At 41.8% G+C, this 24,999-nt stretch overlaps 1 long non-coding RNA gene across 1 annotated transcript in view; it reads left to right on the top strand.

Moving 5' to 3' along the window:
• The window catches only part of LOC134960950 (uncharacterized), a 123,394-nt gene extending 106,304 nt beyond the window's left edge, over window positions 1–17,090 (top strand). Inside the window, exon 3 of the long non-coding RNA XR_010187839.1 lies at window positions 16,988–17,090. This is a non-coding gene — a long non-coding RNA (uncharacterized LOC134960950). The remainder of the gene's footprint in view (window positions 1–16,987) is intronic.
• The last annotated feature ends 7,909 nt before the right edge of the window (window positions 17,091–24,999 follow it).

Here is a 24,999-nt window from a genome sequence, read left to right as displayed (position 1 = left end):
ATCAGTTCCAGGCTCTGCCATTTGGACTGGCTATGGCTCCTCGGATCTTCACCAAGGTTATGGCCGTAATGATGGCACATCGCCATCGCCAGGGAGTCAGGATCCTGCCGTATCTGAATGACTTGCTGATCCTGGCAAACTCCCATGATGTCCTCCTCAGTCATCTACAAATGATGGTGAGCTTCCTACAAGCCCAAGGGTGGCTCATCAATTAGAAGAAATCATCACTTGTCCCAGCTCAGAGCATGGTGCACCTGAGAGCACTCCTGGACACACACAGTCAACATCTGTTCTTGTCTCCGTAGAAAGTCCTTAAGCTTCAGGACAGGATAAGATGCTTCCTTTGTTGCCCCAGAGTGTCGATACACTCGGCGATGCAAGTACTTGGCCTGATGGTGTCGACTTTCGGCATGAAGGAGTATGCTCAATTTCATTCCCACCCTCTGCAGAGATTAATTCTCTGTTGTAGACCTGATGGCATCTTGACACAATCACAAAGTTCCAGTCTTCAGATTATGGACCAGGGATCCTCAAGCAGCATTCATGAATGCACTAGCCATTCCATGGAACTTTCGGCTGCCTTACGTGTTCCCTCCAGTGTTACTCCTGTCCAGGGTCCTGCAGAAGTTCAAGCAAGAAGGAGGAATACTACTTCTAGTTGCTCCGGCGTGGCCCAGACGGCATTGGTTCTCAGACCTCAGGGTCTATCGACAGAGCATCCTCTTCTACTTCCTCATTGACCAGACCTCCTCATACAAGGCCCCTCTCTCTATCCAGACCTGGCCAGACTGGCTTTGATGGCGAGGCTCTTGAAGCATCACTCCTAAGGGCTAAAGGATTCTCTGATGTGGTCATCCAAACTATGTTGAAAGCCCAGAAGCCGGCGTCTGCTCGGGTCTATTACAGGGTCTGGAATTCTTACTTCACCTGGTGTGCTGATAAGAACTATGATGTGTACAGATTCAAAACATCCATAATCCTAGCTTTACTGCAACAAGGCCTAGACTTAGGTCTTCATCTGACCTCCCTCAAGGTTCACATATCTGCCTTGTCAGTGTGGTTTCAGAGAACAATTGTGTCTATTCCTGACAATTCATACATTCACTCAGGGTGTGTTATGGATTCAGACTCCCTATGTCCCTCCTGTGGCTTAATGGGATCTGTCTGTTGTCCTGAATGCCCTCAGGAGTATCCATTTGAGCCTCTTGTGTTAGTGGACCTTAAATGGCTCACAGCCAAGGTCCTGTTTCTACTGGCTATTGCCTCTGCTAGAAGGGTGTCGGACTTAAGCCTTAAGCACTTTGTCCTGTCGTCCATCCTTTCTAATAATCCGTTGTGGCCGGGCAGTTCACCCAGATTACTTACCTAAAGTGGTGTCATCTTTTCACCTTAACCAAGTGATTGTGGTTCCAGCTCTGACTTGTCCTCCAAAGAGCGGTCTTTGGATGTGGTAAGGGCTCTCCATATATATATGGAGAGGACTGCATCCCTCAGGAGGACGGATACCCTTTTTGTACTGTTTGGTTTCCACAAACGTGGCTGGCTTGCGAATAAGCAAACCTTGGCCAGATGAATTAGAATGGTGATTGCCCAAGCTTATGTGCAGGTTGGACTCCCTACTCCTGCTGCTTTTAGGAACTGCTTTAGGAAATACTCAATGTAATCCCTGTGGAATACCCTGCTGCAGAAAAGGAGAATTATGGTAGACTTACCATGGGTAACTCTCTTTCTGTGAGGTAAACTGGGTTCACACAGGGCACCCACCCTGAAGCACCTAGCTTCTATGGGTTTGTATGTCATTAGCCACTGGTCCCTTCTCCTGTCGTGAGAATGTGTTTCTATGTGACTAACATCTGCCTTCTCTCTTACCTGCTCCTACATTAAACTGGTTAACGAAACTGAGCTGACAGTGCCTGGAGGTGGGGTAACAGAGGAGACCCCAGTGCATCCTGGGACAGCCTAAAGCTTTAGCCTGTAATCCACTGTACACCCAATATAATCCCTGTGGAACCCAGTGTACCTCACAGAAAGAGAGTTAACCATGGTAAATCTACCATAACTCTACTTGATGCCAGCCAGGCTCCCTACTACCCTGGCTGGGAGTCCTGCCATGCTCCTGTAAGTGAGTGCTTATCATGTGCTAGACATGCCTTCAAAGGAGTGTGGCCATGCCCCCAGCATGCGGTGGACACACTACCTCCAGAGGGCCACAGGGTCCCAGGAAGCTGTTGTACTGGGGCCCAGGATTTCTCCTAGCAGCCTTGTAGGTACCTCCTTCTGCATTACTATACAGTGCTATTACTGCTGCTACAAAGGAATCAGCAGTGATAGCATCTCCAACTGCACCTGACAGAGCCGCTATGGTTGCAACTATAGGCAAACTGAATGCATGGAAGGTATGTAGTTAAAGGATCCTAGTGGTCCAGATTATAATGGTCATTATCCCAACAGCAGATTCCTGATGTTCACAATACTGATGGATCCCGACAGTGATTATTAGGTTATGGGTTAGTGTTAGGGTTAGGTTTAGGCACTATGGGGAGGGTTAGGCTGTGGGATTGGATTATTAGGGTTATCCTGCAGGAGAGGATGGTTAGGCTGTTGGATGGATAGGGTTAGAATAGTAAAAACAAAAAGACAAAGTGGATCTGTTCGGGCGCACCCTGCAGCTGAACAATATGTAGCTCTAGAGGTATCACCAACCTCTATTGTGAACAGAAATGGATACAAAAAATGACCAACATATAACATCAAGCGCTGGGAGATAAAATTCAAAACTTCCCTTTATGAGTGTAATGAGAAGGTGTTTTTTTTCTTCCTCCTCTACTTCTTAAGGGGGAGACTCCAATCCTCCATTCACATCAGGAATCATGACATGTAAAAGAATATAATACAATGGTGTAGTATGTCTTCACTGGGTCACACTTCACCCCAGTGATTCGGATTAAATGAACAATGGGTGTTGAGCCTCCACCAAATCTTCAGAAAGTAAACGTACCCAAACTCACAATATAAGGGTATGTTGTAAACATATAAAGGTGTCTTTGTGTAAAAATACAGTAAAAAAGACCATCTGAAGGGCGTACCCCAACTCACAGTGACTAGGGATGAATGAAGCCTATAAAGGTTTCTTTAGGTGAATACTTCAGATCATAGCTTACCCCAACTCAAGGCCTTGATAAAGATCTCTTGCAGAGATTGAAATGCGTTGGCAGCAGACAGGAGCTTTGTTTTTTCTGTTCTTTCCACCTGGACCTTGGACCCTGGATGCACCGATAAGAACTCCGGAAATTGCATGCTCAGGTGATATACACCAGGTGTCCAAGCCAGGTGATGTGATTGTTCATTTATGCTCCTTTTTTAAAAATACAAGTTTTAATTTTTTTTGGGACATTCCAATGGGAATATTTTTATGAGTTTTATGGAATAAATTTCTTCATATCGATCTTTCTGTCGGGCTATTTGGAGAGTGAAAGAAACCGTGATATGATTATCAACATCTGTTGAATTGTGAGTTGGGGTACGCTATGATCTGAAGTATTCACCTAAAGAAACCTTTATAGGCTTCATTCACCCCTAGTCACTGTGAGTTGGGGTACGCCCTTCAGATGGTCTTTTTTTACTGTATTTTTACACAAAGACACCTTTATATGTTTACAACATACTCTTATATTGTGAGTTTGGGTACGTTTACTTTCTGAAGATTTGGTGGAGGCTCAACACCCATTGTTCATTTAATCCGAATCACTGGGGTGAAGTGTGACCCAGTGAAGACATACTACACCATTGTATTATATTCTTTTACATGTCATGATTCCTGATGTGAATGGAGGATTGGAGTCTCCCCCTTAAGAAGTAGAGGAGGAAGAAAAAAAACACCTTCTCATCACACTCATAAAGGGAAGTTTTGAATTTTATCTCCCAGCGCTTGATGTTATAGGGTTAGAATAGTCACCAGGATCCATTGGGATTTCGCTGTTGAGATTCTGATCATCATGTTCCTGACCAAAGTGTCATAACTGTAAGCATCTTAAAAAATGAACAGTTAAAAAACAGTTGAACAAACATTGAACAATATAAAAAGAGGTATTTAAAACTTGTGTAACTTCAACTATTTTACACAAAGCCAAAATAACTTTTAACTTATTCAAACACACCACATACAACAAAATGCTTTTTCTCATATCATTGCCTGGTATTTGCTCCAAGATTATTACATCATTCAATCTCCCTGCAACTCACCCCGCTTTGCACATTGCTGCTTCAATTATCCATATATATTTACTTTGACTGTTACATCCACACCATGTCACCATAAAAAATTCACAAGCCTCCTATAACTCTATATATCTCTTTTCTGCTTTGATTAGCCAGTGACATATCACCAAATCCAGACCCCAAGTGATTGCCCTACTCAAATTCATCTGATATGCAGCCACACAGATATCCGGCTAACCTCATAAATCTTATGCCTCCTAAAACCCTCCAAAACACTAAAATGTGCTTATGGAATGCATACTCCATTTGTAAAATGAACATACATTCATGAACTCTTCATAACTAACACTCAATCTGCTGGCTATAACAGAAACTTGGCTCACATAATCAGACATGGCCTCCACTGCAGCACTATCACATTGTGGTCTCCACTTTACACATACCTAGTAACAGTAAAGGAGGTGGGGTTGGAATATTACTACCCTAATATTTTACATACACTGTTCTACCACAGGTTCCATCACACTCATTTACATCATATGAAGTACATTCTATCAGGATTTTCCCCCCTTTCTCCCTGTGTTTTGTTGCTACCTATCACCCACCTGGGCAACCCAATCAATTTCTGTAAGTTTTTTTCTGCTTGGCTCCTTCACATCTTATCCTCTAACAGTCATTATATTATCCTCTAACAGTCATCATGGATGATTTCAATATCCCTATTGAGAGTCCAAAGTCCAAAATCTGCTGTTTATGCATTCAAACTATTCTCTCTTGGCCTCTCCCAATGGACTGACTCCTTTACTCATCAGGAGGGCCACTGCCTTGATCTTGTATTCATCAGACTATGCTCAGTTTCTAAATTCACTAAAACTCCTTTACCTCTATCAGATCACAACCTTATCACTTGCAAACTCTTCCATTTCTTCAAGCTCATTGCCACTGAAGTCTACCAAACTTTCTCTGACCTGCAGAAATTTTAATACTATTCAATTTCAACCCCTTTACACCTCTCTGCAACAACTGCTCTCACCTATTTTTACATTCACCTCTCCTGAGACTGCTGTGTCACACCTGAACCAAACTCTAGTAACAGCCCTTCATAAAGTGGCTCCTACTACCTTTCACATTCAATGTAGAACCAGATGTCGACCGTGGCATTCTATATTAACAAGACACCTTCAAAAACTCTCACATAAAGTAGAGCATCAGTGGCATAAATCTTGACTTCCTTATATATAAGAATATCTACCACTCCTATCGTAATGCCCTGAACACTGCAAAACAAACATATTTCCAAACTCTCATCTCTGCTCAAGCTGCTGACCCCAAGTCACTTTTTAATACATTTACTGTAAATCACTTTTGAACCCTTCCTCACCCAACCCACCAGATACTAATGGTGCACAAGAACTTGCTTCCTACTTCAAGAGCAAGATTGAAAGGATCCAAAATGAAGTGGTATGCTCTTTCTCAGGTATTCTTCTCTTCCTCCTACTACACTACCTCTCCTCTTGATCATATACCCTCACAATTTAGTAAAGCTCTGTCTCCTTTGCTTATCCCAAACTTAAACACAATTTGTAATCTCACTCTCTACTGATATCTTTCAATCCCTGTCCAAGCATGCAGTAATTACACCCATTTTGAAAAAACAAAATTCTGACCCTAATGCTTTCTTTAACTATGTCAGTATCTCTTGGCAAACTAGCTCTCTCGGATTTAGTATCATCTTTATGTAGATGACACTCAAATATACCTATCCACCCCATGTTGTCACCATTGGTAATGGTCCACATCACTGAATTCTGCCATTACCTTTTGGATGTCTTCTCACCACCTCAAACTCAATATTTCCAAAACAGAATTAATTATATTTCCACCGGCCAATAACAGTTACCAACCTGATATCTCCATACATAAGCCTCCACATTATGTGAACTGGTTGTCAAAAGCTTTGTTACCTATTAGTCCCTCCTCCACCTACTCAAATATAACTTCCATCCTCTTCGCTCCACAAAGACAGCCTTTTGAAAGTCACCAATGGTCTTCCATTATGCAAAATCTATGGTTCATTTTGTCTTGCTTTTCCTCCTAGGCACCTTTAATCCATGGATCACTAGCTCCAATTAACCCAGTGACCTTAGTTGTATTTATTATTTCTTGTTCATTATAAGCTAGTGCAGCTTATCCATCTCTGTTTCTAGACAAAGCATCTCCTTACCTGAATTGCTTCTAACCACTGAGTTCTCACATCTTCAGTCCTCTGCACTCAATATATGCCTCTTCCTAGGTGAACTAATTCCTATAGTCTTCAGTACCACTTCTATTCTGATTACATGTACAGTAAATCTACATTATTTCTCCTCCATGACCAATAGATATGTGCATGGACTCCAGTGTTTTGTCTATGTGTTATATATATGCTGTTAATGTGACCTCCAGAAACATTTTGAGAAACTGGAGCTGATACTCAACATCTATTAAAGGAGGAAAAACTGAAATGAGGAACAAGGATGCTCTTTACCCATCATATATAAAAGAAAGTCTCAGAGGGCACCTGTTAGTATTTCCACAAATTAATTTTGGCTAAAATAATCACCTGACTTCTTTATTCTCTATAATAGCTTATACATATTCATACTGTCACCACCACTTTGTGCATTCATTGTACAGAAGCATAGTGGTGATAATTGCATGGAGACTTGTAAACTTGTCTGCATGTGGTCAGTATTTTTATCCTTTTGATATGGCACCAAAATCCCTTGTAATTAAAGTAAAATATATGCTACCTCTCAAATAAACAATACCTTCACAACGCCCATAATGAAAAGTGGCGTATTAAGGAATTTTACTTGGGACCTCCTGCTAACCCTTATGTTGTATATTAAAAAGGGCATGCAAACCAAGCACTTCATTGTCAGAGACTGCCACTTTTGTGGCTGAAGTACTTGGTTTGTTTGGGCATCCACAAAAGAAAATATTTTAGTGGTTTGGTTAAACCAAACTACCAATGGGCTTACAGCTAACAGTGTTAATTATCCTCGCAGCTGAAGATGTCATCATCCTCACCAAACTAATCACTATTGTTAATAACATTATCACACAATACTAGCTCATCTCCACTGAAATCCTCTGTTACAGTCTCTGTAGTTGGTGGCAAGGGTATTCCTCATAGAATTTGGAGTTCATTTTGATGAACATCAGTTTTTCCACTTTTTTTTTTAAAGTAGCCTTGTACACTGATTGCTCAGAAGATTCCTGGTAGTGCTAAACACTCTTTTAAGGTAGAGGGTGGGCAGTCTAAATACACCATAGGTAGTTTGTATAAGGAGCTCCAAATTGCTTTTTGTTTTCCCAGTATTCAAATGAACTGTGTAAGATGCTAATTTGTACATTATCATTAAAGTAATCCTCCACCATTCTATTGATGCTTGTTTCAGATTGAGTCACAGTAGAGGTTCCAATATATGAAGGCATTTCTTTTAAGCATGGTTTTGCCTTGTAATTGATTGTCCCTTTAAAAAAATGTCAGAGATCCGCTGGAAACTCGTACCTCCGGTGAACTCGGACTGCATTACATCCCGCCAATGGTTGCCAAAATGTACAGAAGCAATATCAAGATGTTGCAAACCCTTGGGTCCTGTTGAAGTGAACAAAGAATTGTACTTAGCAGAATTGCTTACTTTAGTTTTATCTCCTTCAGCCACTGTACTCTAGCTTAATTTCCAGTAGTTTCATTAAGGGTATGTCCTGACTCTGGCTGGCAATATCTCTCTTTATGGGTTACAATTTCAAATAGTTTCAGTAGCTTTTATAAAACCGAGAGTATTCTCCAGCATGCTCCCCCTTCTCCCTATCTCAATGCTTTATGTGCATGTCTTTATGGCTTGCTGATGTTCCTCCAGTCACTGAAGCATATGGTTACTACCTCTTGCTTCAGTTGGTGGCATGGAAAATGAAACTTTAATTGCAGTTGCTGTGCAATGTTCTACATGCCACTGCTGAATGCTGAAACAGCCCAGACATTGTGCTAGACATGATACATGTTGAAAATCACCCAGTTGTAATGCTCATACAATGTTCATTGCATTATCAGAAATGACAAATCCTGCGTACAATCTTAGCAAAATAAACCATTTTCTTATCAAATCCCTGAGTTTTTTTTAACAGATTAGCAATGGTATACTACTTTGTGAAGCCAGTTATACAGAAAGTATCCTGTCTAAGAATGAGTTGGCATTGTGTTTAGATACTGGTGCTGAAGGCAATACACCCACCCAGTGGGCTATCACAGTCATGTAATCTTACACTTGACCAATACTGCTTATCCATATATCTGTAGTTAAATGGATAGTCGGTACAATTTCATTTTCTTGGCAAAGAATAACTTCTTGTATCATGTACTGTAACAAGGGAGCAATCGACACTTAGTAAATCTCCAATTTGCTACAGTCAAATACGGCTGCAAAAGCAGTTGATTGTAGAGATAAACTACTACTACTACTACTACTACTTTAGAGGAATAATATCCCACACATGATTCTTAGTAAATTATGTGTTGAATTGTTTTCTATTGAAAGTACTTGCGAATTGGTTCAATTGGTTATTGTTATTACATTACTAATTTGTAAAACATTTTTAAACAGAAATAACTGTTATGTGTTTGAGCAGCTGCTCTGTTGATTAGTTTAGCCAGATAGCCTTTGGCCTGTGTTGGTGAACAATATTGTGAGCTGTTAAGTGGTCAGAGTTGAGTTGAAATTCATGTTATTGAGGTTAGTAATAGTCTAGGAACAAAAAAAAGGCACAAATGATGTGATTTTAGCTTTTTTGGTAAATGTTTTGGAAAAATACACAAAACAAAACCATTCATGGGCGAAAACTAAAACCCAAACCGAAGGACAAATGAGAACCAAAACCAGCAAAAATGGTCCAGCACACATCTCTAGTTGACTTCAGTTGATTGTAACATCGGGTTGGATAATGATATGCTGGCGGTCGGGATGCCAGAAGTCAGAAGACCGACCACAACATCCAGATGGTGAAAATCCCATCGGTGTAGGTAAGTATACTAACTTTCCCCCATTGCCCACCTAACCCTCCCTTTCTGCAGCCTAAACCTAACCTTTTTTCCCCCAGCAGGATAGTCCTAACCCTCCCCAATGGTACCTAAACATAATCACTCCTTCCCACAGCATATACCTAAGCATCCCTCCCCTGCAGCCATACCCTAAGTCTCATTGGGGGTGCCTAAACCTAACCCCCACTCCCTGCAGCCTAACCCTCCCTTTCCCAGTGCCTGCCCATAACTCTTCCCCTGCAGCCTAAACCTAATCTCCCCCACCTCCTTCGGCTTACCTGTCCACAGCCTATGCAAACTCTTGTTCAGAATCTTGGCAATCAGGATTCTGGCACCGGGATTGTGATCCTTGTCTGGATGCTGGTGCTGACATTCCGAGCAGCGGCACTTATTCAGTTTGAGTTGTAAAAATCATAAAATCGCAGACTACCATGTAGCGGTCATCTGGCATGTGCAGCGTCTGCAGCGCACATACGCAGACCTTCACTTTGCAATTGCATCGCAGAAGGAAAGAATTATGTCAATGTACAGAGACTTCTGTAATGGTGGATGAATTCATTTTGTGTGAAGATGATATTAACACTGATGAGAGTGAGGATGCTAATGGCGATGACATCTTGCCACTGTAAAGATCATTAAGATCATTAGATCACTGTCTTGCCACTGTAGAGATCAATAGCTGATCTGCCTTAAGCCCACCATTAACAACAACACCGATAGCTGCCTTAAGCCCATTGGTACCTTGTTTTGTGGAGGCCCAAACAAAGCAAGCACTTTAGCTACAAAATTGATAGTTCCTGTTGGTGAAGTGCATGGTTTGTTAAACTGTGTATGTCCTTTTTAATAACCAACATAAGGGTGGATGGGAGGGGCCCAAGGACATTTCCATCTTGCACCACTTTTCTTCACTGCCACTTCTGTGTGGCAATGTTTCATAGATGTGCTATAAAATGTTGTGTGCTTGTGCAGCTGCTCTGATGCTTAGTAATCAGTCAGCTTGACACAGCCTTTTGTCATTATTGAAAACAATATTGTGAACTGTGTGCTGGTCAAAATTGACAAGAAAATACTAGAAATGTATGTTATTGAGGTTAATAATATTCTAGGAACAAAAATACGCTGTTTTATCACTATTTAGAAAATAAAACAGAATCAAGACCAAACCCAAAGCCAAAACATGTGAGGACAGTCTTGGCAAAACCAAAACCCAATGACAAATCATTCCAAGACAGGGGTTGACACACATCTCTAGCTATTAGTAGTGAAATCAGTACAATATAATACAGTATGTGGAATATTAAATTTAACAAAATACTTTCTAAATTGCATTTATTATTATATTGCTGAAAGAGCTATTGTTCTTTCAGCAGTACAATTGTTGTCATAGTAAGAAACTCAACAACAATATAAGATCGCACAACAATATAAGATCATAACAAGCTTTATTGAATGATATGCTTTTTCTTGATGTCACGTATTGCAAATGGGATAGATAGACTTCATTATAATTTATGTTTTAATTAGTGATGAGCGGGTTCGGTTCCTCGGAAACCGAACCCCCCCGAACTTCACCCATTTTACACGGGTCCGAGGCATACTCGGATTCTACCGTATGGCTCGGTTAACCCGAGCGCGCCCGAACGTCATCATCCCGCTGTCAGATTCTCGTGAGATTCGGATTCTATATAAGCAGCCGCGCGTCGCCACCATTTTCACTCGTGCATTGGAAATGTTAGGGAAAGGACGTGGCTGGTGTCCTCTCCGTTTATTAATAATATTTGTGCTTATTGCTTAATTGTGGGGACTGGGGAGCAGCTGTATTATATAGGAGGAGTACAGTGCAGAGTTTTGCTGACAGTGACCACCAGTATATGTTGTCTGCCTGAAAAACACTCCATATCTGTGCTCAGTGTGCTGCATATATCTGTGCTCACACTGCTTAATTGTGGGGACTGGGGAGCAGCTGTATTATATAGGAGGAGTACAGTGCAGAGTTTTGCTGACAGTGACCACCAGTATGCGTTGTCTGCTAGAAAAACACTCCATATCTGTGCTTAGTGTGCTGCATATACCTGTGCTCACACTGCTTTATTGTGGGGACTGGGTACCACCATTATATTATATAGGAGGAGTACAGTGCAGAGTTTTGCTGACAGTGACAACCAGTATATATAGCAGTACGGTACGGAAGGCCACTGCTCTACCTACCTCTGTGTCATCAAGTATACTATCCATCCATACCTGTGGTGCATTTCAGTTGTGCGCAGTATATATAGTAGTAGGCCATTGCTATTGATACTGGCATATAATTCCACACATTAAAAAATGGAGAACAAAAATGTGGAGGTTAAAATAGGGAAAGATCAAGATCCACTTCCACCTCGTGCTGAAGCTGCTGCCACTAGTCATGGCCGAGACAATGAAATGCCATCAACGTCGTCTGCCAAGGCCGATGCCCAATGTCATAGTAGAGAGCATGTAAAATCCAAAAAACAAAAGTTCAGTAAAATTACCCAAAAATCAAAATTGAAAGCGAAGTGGCAAGGAACGGCTGAGGCCCTGGCCTATGTTCATGGACAGTGGTTCAGATTCACATGAGGATGGAAGCACTCATCCTCTCACTAGAAAACTGCAGTGCCACTCCTAGATGGTCCAGGTGTTTGTGTCGGCCACTTGGGTCGCTTATCTTAGTCACACAGCGACCTTGGTGCGCCTCTTTTTTTCTTTGCATCATGTGCTGTTTGGGGACAATTTTTTTGAAGTGCCATCCTGTCTGACACTGCAGTGCCACTCCTAGATGGGCCAGGTGTTTGTGTCGGCCACTTGTGTCGCTTAGCTTAGTCACACAGCGACCTTGGTGCGCCTCTTTTTTTCTTTGCATCATGTGCTGTTTGGGGACAATTTTTTTGAAGTGCCATCCTGTCTGACACTGCAGTGCCACTCCTAGATGGGCCAGGTGTTTGTGTTGGCCACCTGTGTCGCTTAGCTTAGCCATCCAGCGACCTCGGTGCAAATTTTAGGACTAAAAATAATATTGTGAGGTGTGAGGTGTTCAGAATAGACTGAAAATGAGTGGAAATTATGGTTATTGAGGTTAATCATACTATGGGATCAAAATGACCCCCAAATTCTATGATTTAAGCTGTTTTTGAGGTTTTTTTGTAAAAAAACACCCGAATCCAAAACACACCCGAATCCGACAAAAATTTTTCAGGGAGGTTTTGCCAAAACGCGTCCGAATCCAAAACACGGCAGCGGAACCGAATCCAAAACCAAAACACAAAACCCCAAAAATTTCCGGTGCACATCACTAGTTTTAATCCATTGTGCCTATGTCTCACTATACCACAGGTAATCTGTTTTCACTTCAATGGAAAAAGTGTAATAAAGATCTATCGAACTAGTGCTTACTGGTTAACTAAGTAGAATTTACTGTATTTTCTATGTGCATGATTTATCCTACACGGTTCCCCTGAAGTACTGTATAACTATCATTTTACTTTTTCCACCTACAAAAATAAAAGTAAAGTTAGATTTTTTTTTGTAGAACCTTCATGCACTTGGTTTGTACTTAAAAATTATATTCTAAATATTATATATAAAAGTAAAATTCTAAGCACAACATCACTTTGATTGCTAAGTACAAAGATTAATGGATATCGTCAGCAACGTTGGGTGCATAATTGTTTTTCTCTGTGAAGTATTTTTCTAAGAAGTGATACAGAAGGAGATAAGGGAAACAAGTTATCCTCAGACATTTTCTTTGGGTACATACAATATTGAATTTGAACAGCTGTTCTAAAAACAGTTCAAAGTATCTAACTTTGCATTTCTGTGAAGTAGGTTAAAAAACTTTTTAAGTTTTACACTTTAATCAGTGATCAGCTGCATAGTACTTACATTATGAACAATAGTAACACTTAAAGCCAATTTGCAACAGAGATGCATGCAAAATTCCAGCATGAAAGTGTGAGAGGTGCGGCTGCTGTGTGGTGGGGTGCCTGCTGCCGTGCAGGTGTAGACTCGGTACTCACCAGGTGCCGCTCTCTCTCACCTTCAGGTACCGGAACCTTCAACGGACCTGGAATTCTTCAGTCGGATCCGGACACGGCGATTCCCTCTCGGAGCTGACCGACGACCGAGCTGAGGAGAGAATAATTTACCTTAAAGGGGGTATCGACCCTTCTTCCACTGGAACAGGGGATACCCCAGGGGTGACCGCGACCTTCACCGGTTGGGTGAATGGTCATCACCAGCACAAAGCCTCAGCCACCCAGATTTCACACACTCGCGCTCTCGCATGTAGTGTGATGAAAAGGATTCTCACGTCCGTGAGCAATCCCGATTCCGGCGCTCGGGGACAGACAAGGGACAAACTCACACAGATGTTACTCACCGTCAGTTTCGCACTGCGAACGTCTTCTTCTCTTACAGGTCCCTGTAAGGAGATAAACAAACAAGCAAACAGCCGTGCAGGGCCTAACTCTAACCTAGTGTCACACCCTATACTAACTACGGCAGAGCCCTCAAACTAGCTCTGTGGGTGTGGTGCAACAAAACTAACACACTTAACGAGCTCACACATCGCCCCGCACGGTAACATACATCACGATACACAATGCAAGCGACGGTACGGTCCCTTTATCTACCCGACTCAGAACACCCAGTAGTGGGGGCCGCACAGCTCACCCACCTACCGTACTCTCTCCTTAGGGGCTCAGGCCGAGCGGGCCTGCCTACTTAGCACCTCAGGGTGGCCTGGGCCTAGCGCCCAGGGCCACCTGTACTCACCTCGGGGAAACACTGATTCACTGGGCCTAGCGCCCCCTAACTGCACACAGGCCGGAGGCCTGACTTCGCCCACGGGCCTAGCGCCCGCCTAACTTGCTGCCCGTTGGGTGACCTGGGCCTTGTGCCCAAGGTCACCTTATCGTATCCCTAATCGGCCAAAATACACCCCCGGGCCTAATGCCCGCCTAACTGTGCCACAGGGAGGGTGGCTTGGGCCTAATGCCCAAACCACCTAATAAAATAGTGACCCCAAACTCCTATCTGCGCCCCAGGCCTAGTGCCTGAATTGTGCCCTCGGGCCTAATGCCCGTCCCTGGTGGTCGAGGGAGGAAAAGGGGAGGGGGAAGGATAGCCTCACTGAGGCCTCACCTAATCCGGGGGCCTCCGGCACCGTCTTCTGCCGCTGACCCGTCCTGGCCAGCGGCGTCGCCTCCGCTGCTCCGCATCCAGCCGCCGCTGGACATCTTCTTCCCGGAGCCCGACCGCTGGCCTTCTCCTCGCGCTCTTCCGCGCGCGCGCTGTCCTCCGCTCCCGCCTGTTGCGTCTTCTTTCCCCGGTGGAGTCTTCACTCTTCTTCTCCCGCCCGGCGTATGACGTCAGACGCCGGGGGCGGGGCCTGTGACGCGGCGAGCACCGATTGGCTCGCCGCGCCCCTCTGTGATTGGCCGGCACCCCGCGAGCCGCGATTGGCTCGCTGGAGGCGCCGGATTCAAAAAGCCGCGGGCGGCGCCTCTGATTGGCGGCCCGAGCGGGGCCAAGTTTAAAGCGCCGCCGCGCCGCTCCTCGCCGCCGACAGCCTGGTGCAGGGAAACATTCGATCCCTGCACCAGACACCCGCCGCCGCACACTCAGCGCTGGGGACAGACAAGCTGCCCCAGCGCTGCCCCCAGCTAGGGACAGCAACACAGATGTGCCCACAGGGCACATCTTTACAAATGCACAAATTCAAACTAAAATGCAGATTTTTATCTGTAAAAATGAACTATAATGGCATTAGATATGGAATTTTGTCCTGGTGCTTTCTATGTCTTATTGTGTGTAAAAGTAATATAATGTTCTCCCAGCAATGTGGTTATAAATGAAAGGAAAAGAAAATGAGATCATAGTGTATATTGTTGTGCAGATGCTTAGGACGGGTGCATGTTGGAATATATTTCATTTTCTTTTCTTTTTATTTTGTAATCACATTTCATGAGAACAATATATTACTTATAATACACCAATTAGACAGAGATAACACCAGGGCAAACTCCCTACAGTATCTATTAACAGGCATGGTTCATTATATTGACCATAATTAGGTCATCAGTTAATAGGTCGACACAATATGGTTGATATGCATAAGGTGGACAGGTACAAAAAGTTGACAGGGTCAAAAGGTCATCATGGATATGGTCAACATAGGGTTCTTCTTTGTGTCATTTTGTATGTTTATCCAAATGTAAGCCAAATTGGTGTAAATGTGTACCCTTGCAGGCTTGCGTTGATTGTCACACTTTAGCAAGCAAGATCTTGTGCATTGATAGTGGTTGGTGGGTTGAGTGAGGAAGGGGTGAGAAGTTATTTAAATGTATTAAAAAAGTTGTTTGCGGTTAGAGGATTGAGCACAGATGAGAATTTGGAAATACAGGTATGTGTGTTTGGCAGTTTCCAGGACATTACAATAGGATCGTTAGATAATCTTATATGCAAGGAAGTCACTTAGAGTACGAGATTTTCACCACTGATGCTCAACTTTACATGAGAGGTTTTTTAAGTGTTTTGTTGACTTAGAGTGCCATGATTGACATCTAGGCCTAAATGGAGTGTGATGCTATCAGTGCCTCCCAAACTAATGTAATGTAACAACATTAATAGATTAATATAAAGAAGGTACTTATGACACCCCTGCCTCCCCTCACTGCACGTCCCTGATGCACACATGTTTCTTGTATTGTATATGTCTATTTGGGGTGTGTTTTGATATAGTCTTTTTTTAAGCCCTTTGTGTGATATTTGTGTGTGATAATTTAGTGTAGTTCTGTGTTTGTGTTTTTTTTTATTATTGTTTGTGTATTTCTGTTTAAGAACAGTCATGTCTGTTCAGAGACATCATAATCCTTCATATCCCAATTGGAAAATATTCAAGTTTTTCAATTGCTGACTGTCAAAATCAATTAATTTTCCTGCTTTTTCAGCCAACTTGCTTTTCTGATGCTACTTATTTGTTTGGTGGGTTTGCTGGTAGTATTATGGTGGTTTATAAATCTTGGATTTCTATTTTATTCTTCTCTTTCTTTAGTGTAAAACATTGAAGGAGCTTTGATATTCAATTCTGTTCTATTCTATTGTAAAGTGTGCTTTCTCTGCAAATTTGTGGCAGTTATGTCCTTAGGGGTAGCAGTTGATTTACCAATGGACACAATACCAATGGTCCTAATCCCAACAACCACAGGCCAACAGTCAAAATACCAACACAGCCAAAACACTGACATTCATTATGCTGACATGTTCAAAATGCCGACATCAGAATACGGATATTTGAAATGTCGAAATGACAACATGCGTTTTTAAGGAATGTTTGTAACCATTGGTATTGTGTCCGTTGGTTAATCATTCTGAACCCGTCCTTAGCAAATCATCAGATTGCAAAACTAAACTGCTGCAAAACTACCAGGGTTTACAATCTGTTGCTTAGTACATTTTGCCCACTGTCATATTTTGCCTTTAATTATATTTTACTGTGTACAGTATATGAATTTTGAAATTAGTTTTCATTAAAATTTATGTAAGATACAAATAATAAATAAAGGATACACATATATAAGGCACATTTACTGTTTTTTTTATTTACATGTTTACTGAAAGATAATATTTTATTCTGCAAATGTATCACATTGTTTTCCTTTTATTCAGCTGAACCATACAAAACAGTTTGCCATGGTAATGTAGCCATGGAAAAAATCACCCACCCACAAACAGAAGAAATCAGCAACAAGAATAAAATTTCTGGGGTATAATAATATTGTTTGAATGTCCTTTCATGATGCACTCTTTTAACCCACTGCATGCATGACTTCAGATTCTATTTTACGCACTTTTGCTTAATCAAGAACATTGCATGTTTTTTTTTAGCTTTTATGAGAGATATTTCACTGTGCAGATTAAAGATTATTGCATTAGTAGTCATATTGTAGCAATTAGTACTCCCTAGATTATTTATAGTTGTAAAACGTAGTGTAAGCAATCCATTTTATGTCTCTTATTAAGCAAAACAAATTGACTTTTTCAAGCACATTACCTCTTTTGTTAAATAGTCAGAAGATAATGGAATACGATAATTGTTTTAATTCTGTTTCAATCAGATGGTGATAAAACTGTAACAATTATATATTGCGAAGAAGCTATATGGATTTTAAATACTATAGAAAAAAATGTATATAATCTAAAAAATTGCATACGGAAAAATAAATCTGAAAACATGATCATTTAGTAATGGACACACAAGTTTGTTAAATAATTAGAAGACTATACTGTGGGCAATGTGATGACAGTGCTTATGGCCAATGATTATTACACTAGCTTCTGCTGACGCAGAACACCCCAGAACAGACAATTTGTTTCAGCTATAATAATCCTCTTCAATGGATAATACAGTAGGTTTAATATACCTGTTTAATAAAATATTGATGAGTTAAACCCCTTTCATACTGAAGCTGCTGCTCGTTCCGTGTCCAACTCGGGATACTGAACACGGGTCAGAGGCAGGTCTTTAGCTATACTTACCCCTTTAACACTGCTGGATGGTCCCAGGTCATCAGCGTTCATACAGGATGCTTGTAAACGTAATCTTCTAGCTCTCCTGAGCTAACCAATCAGCAACTTTAAAAGCATGACCTGGATCATATATGACCCGGGTCTGCCTTTCACACTGCAGCTGGCCTGTGCCGGACCGGGGAATAATAGTCAGACCCGAGATGAATGACCCCTTCACACTGAGCCAGGACCCAGGTCGAGCCGGCTTACCTTGACAATAACCCTGGTTCACAGCTTGGTGTGAAAGGGTTATTAGTAAGAGTTACAACCTATATCGCTTGTAAACAATACATAAACTACTACAAATGAGAAAATGCTATTTGTTTCAATTTATATGGTAGCCCTTTAAATCAATTATGCAGGATGTTTATTTTATTATTGGTTTTGGAGTAATAAGATGTAAATAAAAATTGGTGGTGTTTGTCTTTTAATTTTGTGAACATACTGTATGACTTTTTATCAGAATTCTTAGAAAATACAGTATTTGCAGAATATAGTAAGTAAGTTATTTTTAAGTATCCACCATGTCTATAACTGTATTTCTCCATTTAAATGACAGATTGACAGCATTTCCATTAAGAACCGGAAAAGGGTAGTTTCACCTTCTTGTAACATAATTATGCAAGTGTGGCCAAGCCCAATTTAGATGTAGCACTGGATTATTGCAGTAGATGTTTGCTTTCAAGAGCTTTGAAGACAATAATGCACCCTTGTATCTCTAAAAATGAAAACCAGCTACACGATCTTATTTAGAAAACAGAACAAAAGCTACTGTATAGCATTAATGCTGTTTCTTGAGAATACCAATGTGAACAAATGAGCACCAATTGTCTCTTCCTAGACTCAATGTGCAGCATCTGACTAAACAATTTAATGAGGAGATTTATGTCTGGGTCAGTTTAGCAACTTCCGCTGCTAGGTTTTAAATGATTAGAGTGCACCTTTTTGTTTGTTTTTTAATGTATGCAGCTTCCCTATAGTAAATACTGTACCGCTAAATAGGAGGTTTTTAGTTTGAAATGCAGATGTGAGATGTGTTCAAAAAAACTTTTGTGTGTGGTAATATGACCAAGTCAGATTACTTTAAAAAAAAAATACAATAATGAATCAATGTGCTAAAAACTAATGGTCTATACCAGTGGTTCTCAAACTCGGTCCTCAGGACCCCACACAGTGCATGTTTTGCAGGTAACCCAGCAAGTGCACAGGTGTATTAATTACTCACTGACACATTTTAAAAGGTCCACAGATGGAGCTAATTATTACACTTGTGATTCTGTGAGGAGACCTGCAAAACATGCAATGTGTGGGGTCCTGAGGACCGAGTTTGAGAACCTGTGGTCTATACCTTTACCAGAAACTAATAGACAAATGAGTATTATGGAAAATATTTAAAAATAACTCTAAATACAGACTAGCATTAAGATGTCCACAAAACCAGTTGAAAATATTAATTATAGCTTAAGAAGTAAGTGCAGAAATGGTAACCACTGGGTAACTCTTCCTGACAGTAATAAATAGCAATAGCTCACCTAGTCGCAGGTGGTAGAAGTAAATGATCTAGGAAGTTAGTCCAGTCCAAGGTAGAAAAGTTATGTATTCCAGAGCTTATATAATACTGAGCCTGTAAAAAAGCCACCGGGTTAGTTTCTATCATTGGTAACTTTTTGCCTACCTCTGAGAATGTGAGCAGTGTCCTGCGGCCACATGAAGTAATAGGCCCTACACACTTGCCTACGTTTCTAATTTGGATGATTGTCAATTTCAATGCTTGACGACCATCATCTGAATTGGCTTGCTATGCAGAACGAGGGAAGACCAATGATGAACAACCGTGGGGATGTGCATCGTTCATCATTGGTGCATACACACTGAGCGTTATGAATGATATATTGTTCATTACTGAACAAGATCGTTCATATCGCACGCAGACATTTGCAAGTGTGTAGGGCCCATAAGTCTTTAAGCGCTAGTATACCACACACTTACCAAAGGGTAAAAGGATGGAAAGCCATGCAGTATTGAAACTCTGTGATTTTTTTTTTAAAAAGGCAAATGTATGGATTTATAGACATTCAGTCCATGTGTGTGGTGGAGGAGATGGCAAATCATAGATGGGGATGTTCTTTTACCTCATTCAAAATCTCCTGGTCATGCTGGTGGAGAAGGCACATTAGGTCAAAATCATGTAAAAAATTGTGGTTTATGGTAGAGTCACCATAATTATCTTGACTGTGGAGCCAGTCAACAAGATACCTCAGAAACTCTGCATATATATAGTTGACAATATTAGAGAAATTCATTTCTCCATTATTTTTTAGGCTTGTATACTTTCCTCATGGCTAGGCAAGGCCTGCCCCCATCCCATCCCACAGGAACCTACTTTAGATGTAATCAACTGAGCATGTTTGTGGGTTAAGATTAAGGTTTAGATCATAGAGTATAACGTATACATGGGAAAGAGACCTCTTAAATAAGTTATCACAACCCAAATATGATAAAAGGAGATGATTCCACCTCCGTTCTCATAACACTTGGGTTACAGTCACTAAGCAGCGGGTGTGGAGTCAATTGTACCTGCTGGAAACTGCCGTCAATTGACAGCAGTTTTCATGTCAAATTGCTTGCATTTACTAAAGGTTGTTTTTCATGTCAGATTAAAAATTACAACCTGACACAGAGTGTTTATATGGGGGCACTTTCCAATGAAAACCATTGTGGAATATAAGCACAATTCAATTGATATCATAGCAGCAGCTCACTCTATATGTGAAACTATTTGTATTCCTTTAATGGTGCTTAGATAAATAACAGGTGATACAGTATCATATGGCAGGAACAAACTGATGTCTGCTTTCACTTTGTGCATTGGCAAGGAGTGTAAATGGATGAGGCAAAAGCTGTAGAAAACTATGGGGGTCATTCAGACCTGATCATAGCTGTGCTAAATTTAGCACAGCTACGATCAGTTACACTGACATGCGGGGGGATGCCCAGCACAGGGCTAGTCTGCCACGCATGTCAGGCTGCCCCCCCCCAGCACAACTACAAAAGCATTGCACAGCGGCAATGCTTTTGTACTATAAGAATAACTCCCGGCCAGCGCAGCTCATGCTACTGGCCAGGAGTTACTCGTCGCTCCCAGGGTCGCAGCGGCTGCGTGTGATATCATGCAGCCGCTGCAGCGAACCCCCCGCACGGTCCGGCCACACCAGCATTTGCTGGACTGCACCCACAAAATGGCGGCCTAACACCGCCATGCCGCCCCCTCCCACCCAGCGACCGCCTCTGCCTGTCAATTAGACAGAGGCATTCGCTAGGCAATGACAGCCATCAGTTCTGACCTGATCGCTGCACTGCGAAGAACTGCAGCAAGTGATCAGGTCAGAATGACCCCCTATAAGAAGAAAGATAATTTTCTAATTGTGGTGAGTGTTTTTCTAAGTTGTTCTGTTTTTTGTTCTAGTTTCTGTGTGTTTTTTGTATGTGAGTGTAGTTTTATATTTTAGTTTGTGTATTTCTGTTCAGCAGGCTTGCTGGCAGTTTTATAACTATTTACGTAACCACCTCTTGGTAAATCCTAGGTTTTTATTCTATTCTATTCTATTCTATTCTTTCTATGGTCTATAACAGTGATGGTGCTTTAATCCTTTTAGAATCACCAACCATAGTCAGTATGGCCAGGGGAGATATTGGTGAAGAGTTGCAGTTGTACTGGGCACTATGAGCTCAGTCTGAGTGAGAGAATTGTTTTGGTGTTTTTGGATCAGCAGCATAGAAGCAAGCTAGTGGTCAGCAGAGGATGGAGGAGGTGATGCTTGTGGAGCAGGCTGAGAGTGAAGAGTGAGGAGCAGGAGGTGGAGAGTGAGGAGGAGGATGTGGAGGCACCTGCTCCTGCTCCAGGAAAGACACACACTGGGAGAAATGTGCATTTCTTATATGAGGAAAATTGTGCATGGGTGCACGCCATGGTGGGTGTACCCACCAGACATCTGCTGCACGAAAGAAGGGTATGTGGGAGAACATCACAGATTCCATCAATGCCGTAAGCACCTGCCGTCATGATGTCAAAAACATAAAGAAGAGATTTAATGACATCAAGCGGGTGCTGAAGACCAAAATGGCAGAGGAACATCGTGAGGAATGCAGTACAGGTGGAGGAAGAATTCCTGAGCACTACACATCTTATGAGCAGGAACTGCAGCAAGTGATTCCACCTGAAGTCCTCTCTGGACTGCATATTCAGGACAAAGACCATCCATTTGCCCCTAGGCATCCTGGTGACTAAACAAACAAATGTCCCCCTTTACACAGTATATCCTCAATTAGTGTAGCATGTTTAGGGACAAATTAATGTTAGAGCTATATAATACTGTTGTTTTTGTTTTTTATTTTTCTTTAAAAGAAAACATACACATATATGACAATATCCCTGAAGAGGTTAAAAGATTCAGAATGTAAACCCTGTAAATGTGATCCCATTAATTGGATGAGTGTGAGGCACCCTAGCAAATGAAGGGACATTTACTAATGTGTACATAGTATCAACAACAGACAGTATATAGTTTTCTAGGCAATACCATTAGCTCATTATTATGATGGTGCTTATTTTTCTTTATGATGCATTTTCAGCAATAGGTACATGTATTATTGACCATTATACAGCACTGTTTTTTTGTTTTGTTTTGTTTTTCAGTTTGTTTTCATCAGCTTCTGCACCAAGGAGTAGCACTCCACCTGAAAGGAAGCATACACAAACAGTTGTGCAGGAGGCTAGTGATTGTAAAAAATAAAAACACACCAAAAAATGACATACATATCCATGGTTTATACTAGAGATGAGCGGGTTCGGTTTCTTTGAATCCGAACCCGCACGAACTTCACTTTTTTTTTCACGGGTCCGAGCGACTCGGATCTTCCCGCCTTGCTCGGTTAACCCGAGCGCGCCCGAACGTCATCATGACGCTGTCGGATTCTCGCGAGACTCGGATTCTATATAAGGAGCCGCGCGTCGCCGCCATTTTCACACGTGCATTGAGATTGATAGGGAGAGGACGTGGCTGGCGTCCTCTCCATTTAGATTAGATTTAGAAGAGAGAGAGAGAGAGAGATTGCTGTGATACTGTAGATTAGAAGAGAGTGCAGACAGAGTTTAGTGACTGACGACCACAGTGACCAGTGACCACCAGAGACAGTGCAGTTGTTTGTTTTATTTAATATATCCGTTCTCTGCCTGAAAAAAACGATACACAGTCACACAGTGACTCAGTCTGTGTGCACTGCTCAGCCCAGTGTGCTGCACATCAATGTATTGTATATAAACCTTATAATTGTGGGGGAGACTGGGGAGCACTGCAGGTTGTTATAGCAGGAGCCAGGAGTACATGATAAATAATATTATATTAAAATTAAACAGTGCACACTTTTGCTGCAGGAGTGCCACTGCCAGTGTGACTAGTGGTGACCAGTGCCTGACCACCAGTATATTAGTAGTATTGTATACTATCTCTTTATCAACCAGTCTATATTAGCAGCAGACACAGTACAGTGCGGTAGTTCACGGCTGTGGCTACCTCTGTGTCGGCACTCGGCAGGCAGTCCGTCCATCCATAATTGTATTATAATATATACCACCTAACCGTGGTTTTTTTTTCATTCTTTATACCGTCGTCATACTAGTTGTTGTTACGAGTATACTACTATCTCTTTATCAACCAGTGTACAGTGCGGTAGTTCACGGCTGTGGCTACCTCTGTGTCGGCACTCGGCAGGCAGTCCGTCCAACCATAATTGTATTATATACCACCTAACCGTGGTTTTTTTTTCATTCTTTATACCGTCGTCATACTAGTTGTTACGAGTATACTACTATCTCTTTATCAACCAGTGTACAGTGCGGTAGTTCACGGCTGTGGCTACCTCTGTGTCGGCACTCGGCAGGCAGTCCGTCCATCCATAATTGTATTATAATATATACCACCTAACCGTGGTTTTTTTTTCATTCTTTATACCGTCGTCATACTTTTGTTACGAGTATACTACTATCTCTTTATCAACCAGTGTACAGTGCGGTAGTTCACGGCTGTGGCTACCTCTGTGTCGGCACTCGGCAGGCAGTCCGTCCAACCATAATTGTATTATAATATATACCACCTAACCGTGGTTTTTTTTTCATTCTTTATACCGTCGTCATACTAGTTGTTACGAGTATACTACTATCTCTTTATCAACCAGTGTACAGTGCGGTAGTTCACGGCTGTGGCTACCTCTGTGTCGGCACTCGGCAGGCAGTCCGTCCAACCATAATTGTATTATATACCACCTAACCGTGGTTTTTTTTTCATTCTTTATACCGTCGTCATACTAGTTGTTACGAGTATACTACTATCTCTTTATCAACCAGTGTACAGTGCGGTAGTTCACGGCTGTGGCTACCTCTGTGTCGGCACTCGGCAGGCAGTCCGTCCAACCATAATTGTATTATAATATATACCACCTAACCGTGTTTTTTTTTTCATTCTTTATACCGTCGTCATACTAGTTGTTACGAGTATACTACTATCTCTTTATCAACCAGTGTACAGTGCGGTAGTTCACGGCTGTGGCTACCTCTGTGTCGGCACTCGGCAGGCAGTCCGTCCATCCATAATTGTATTATAATATATACCACCTAACCGTGGTTTTTTTTTCATTCTTTATACCGTCGTCATACTAGTTGTTACGAGTATACTACTATCTCTTTATCAACCAGTGTACAGTGCGGTAGTTCACGGCTGTGGCTACCTCTGTGTCGGCACTCGGCAGGCAGTCCGTCCAACCATAATTGTATTATATACCACCTAACCGTGGTTTTTTTTTCATTCTTTATACCGTCGTCATACTAGTTGTTACGAGTATACTACTATCTCTTTATCAACCAGTGTACAGTGCGGTAGTTCACGGCTGTGGCTACCTCTGTGTCGGCACTCGGCAGGCAGTCCGTCCAACCATAATTGTATTATAATATATACCACCTAACCGTGTTTTTTTTTTTCATTCTTTATACCGTCGTCATACTAGTTGTTACGAGTATACTACTATCTCTTTATCAACCAGTGTACAGTGCGGTAGTT

Source organism: Pseudophryne corroboree, chromosome 1, assembly GCF_028390025.1.
Source record: "Pseudophryne corroboree isolate aPseCor3 chromosome 1, aPseCor3.hap2, whole genome shotgun sequence".
Lineage (NCBI taxonomy): Eukaryota > Metazoa > Chordata > Amphibia > Anura > Myobatrachidae > Pseudophryne > Pseudophryne corroboree.
The sequence above is the reverse complement of the archived record's forward strand: the minus strand, read 5'-3'. Positions and strand labels throughout refer to the sequence as shown.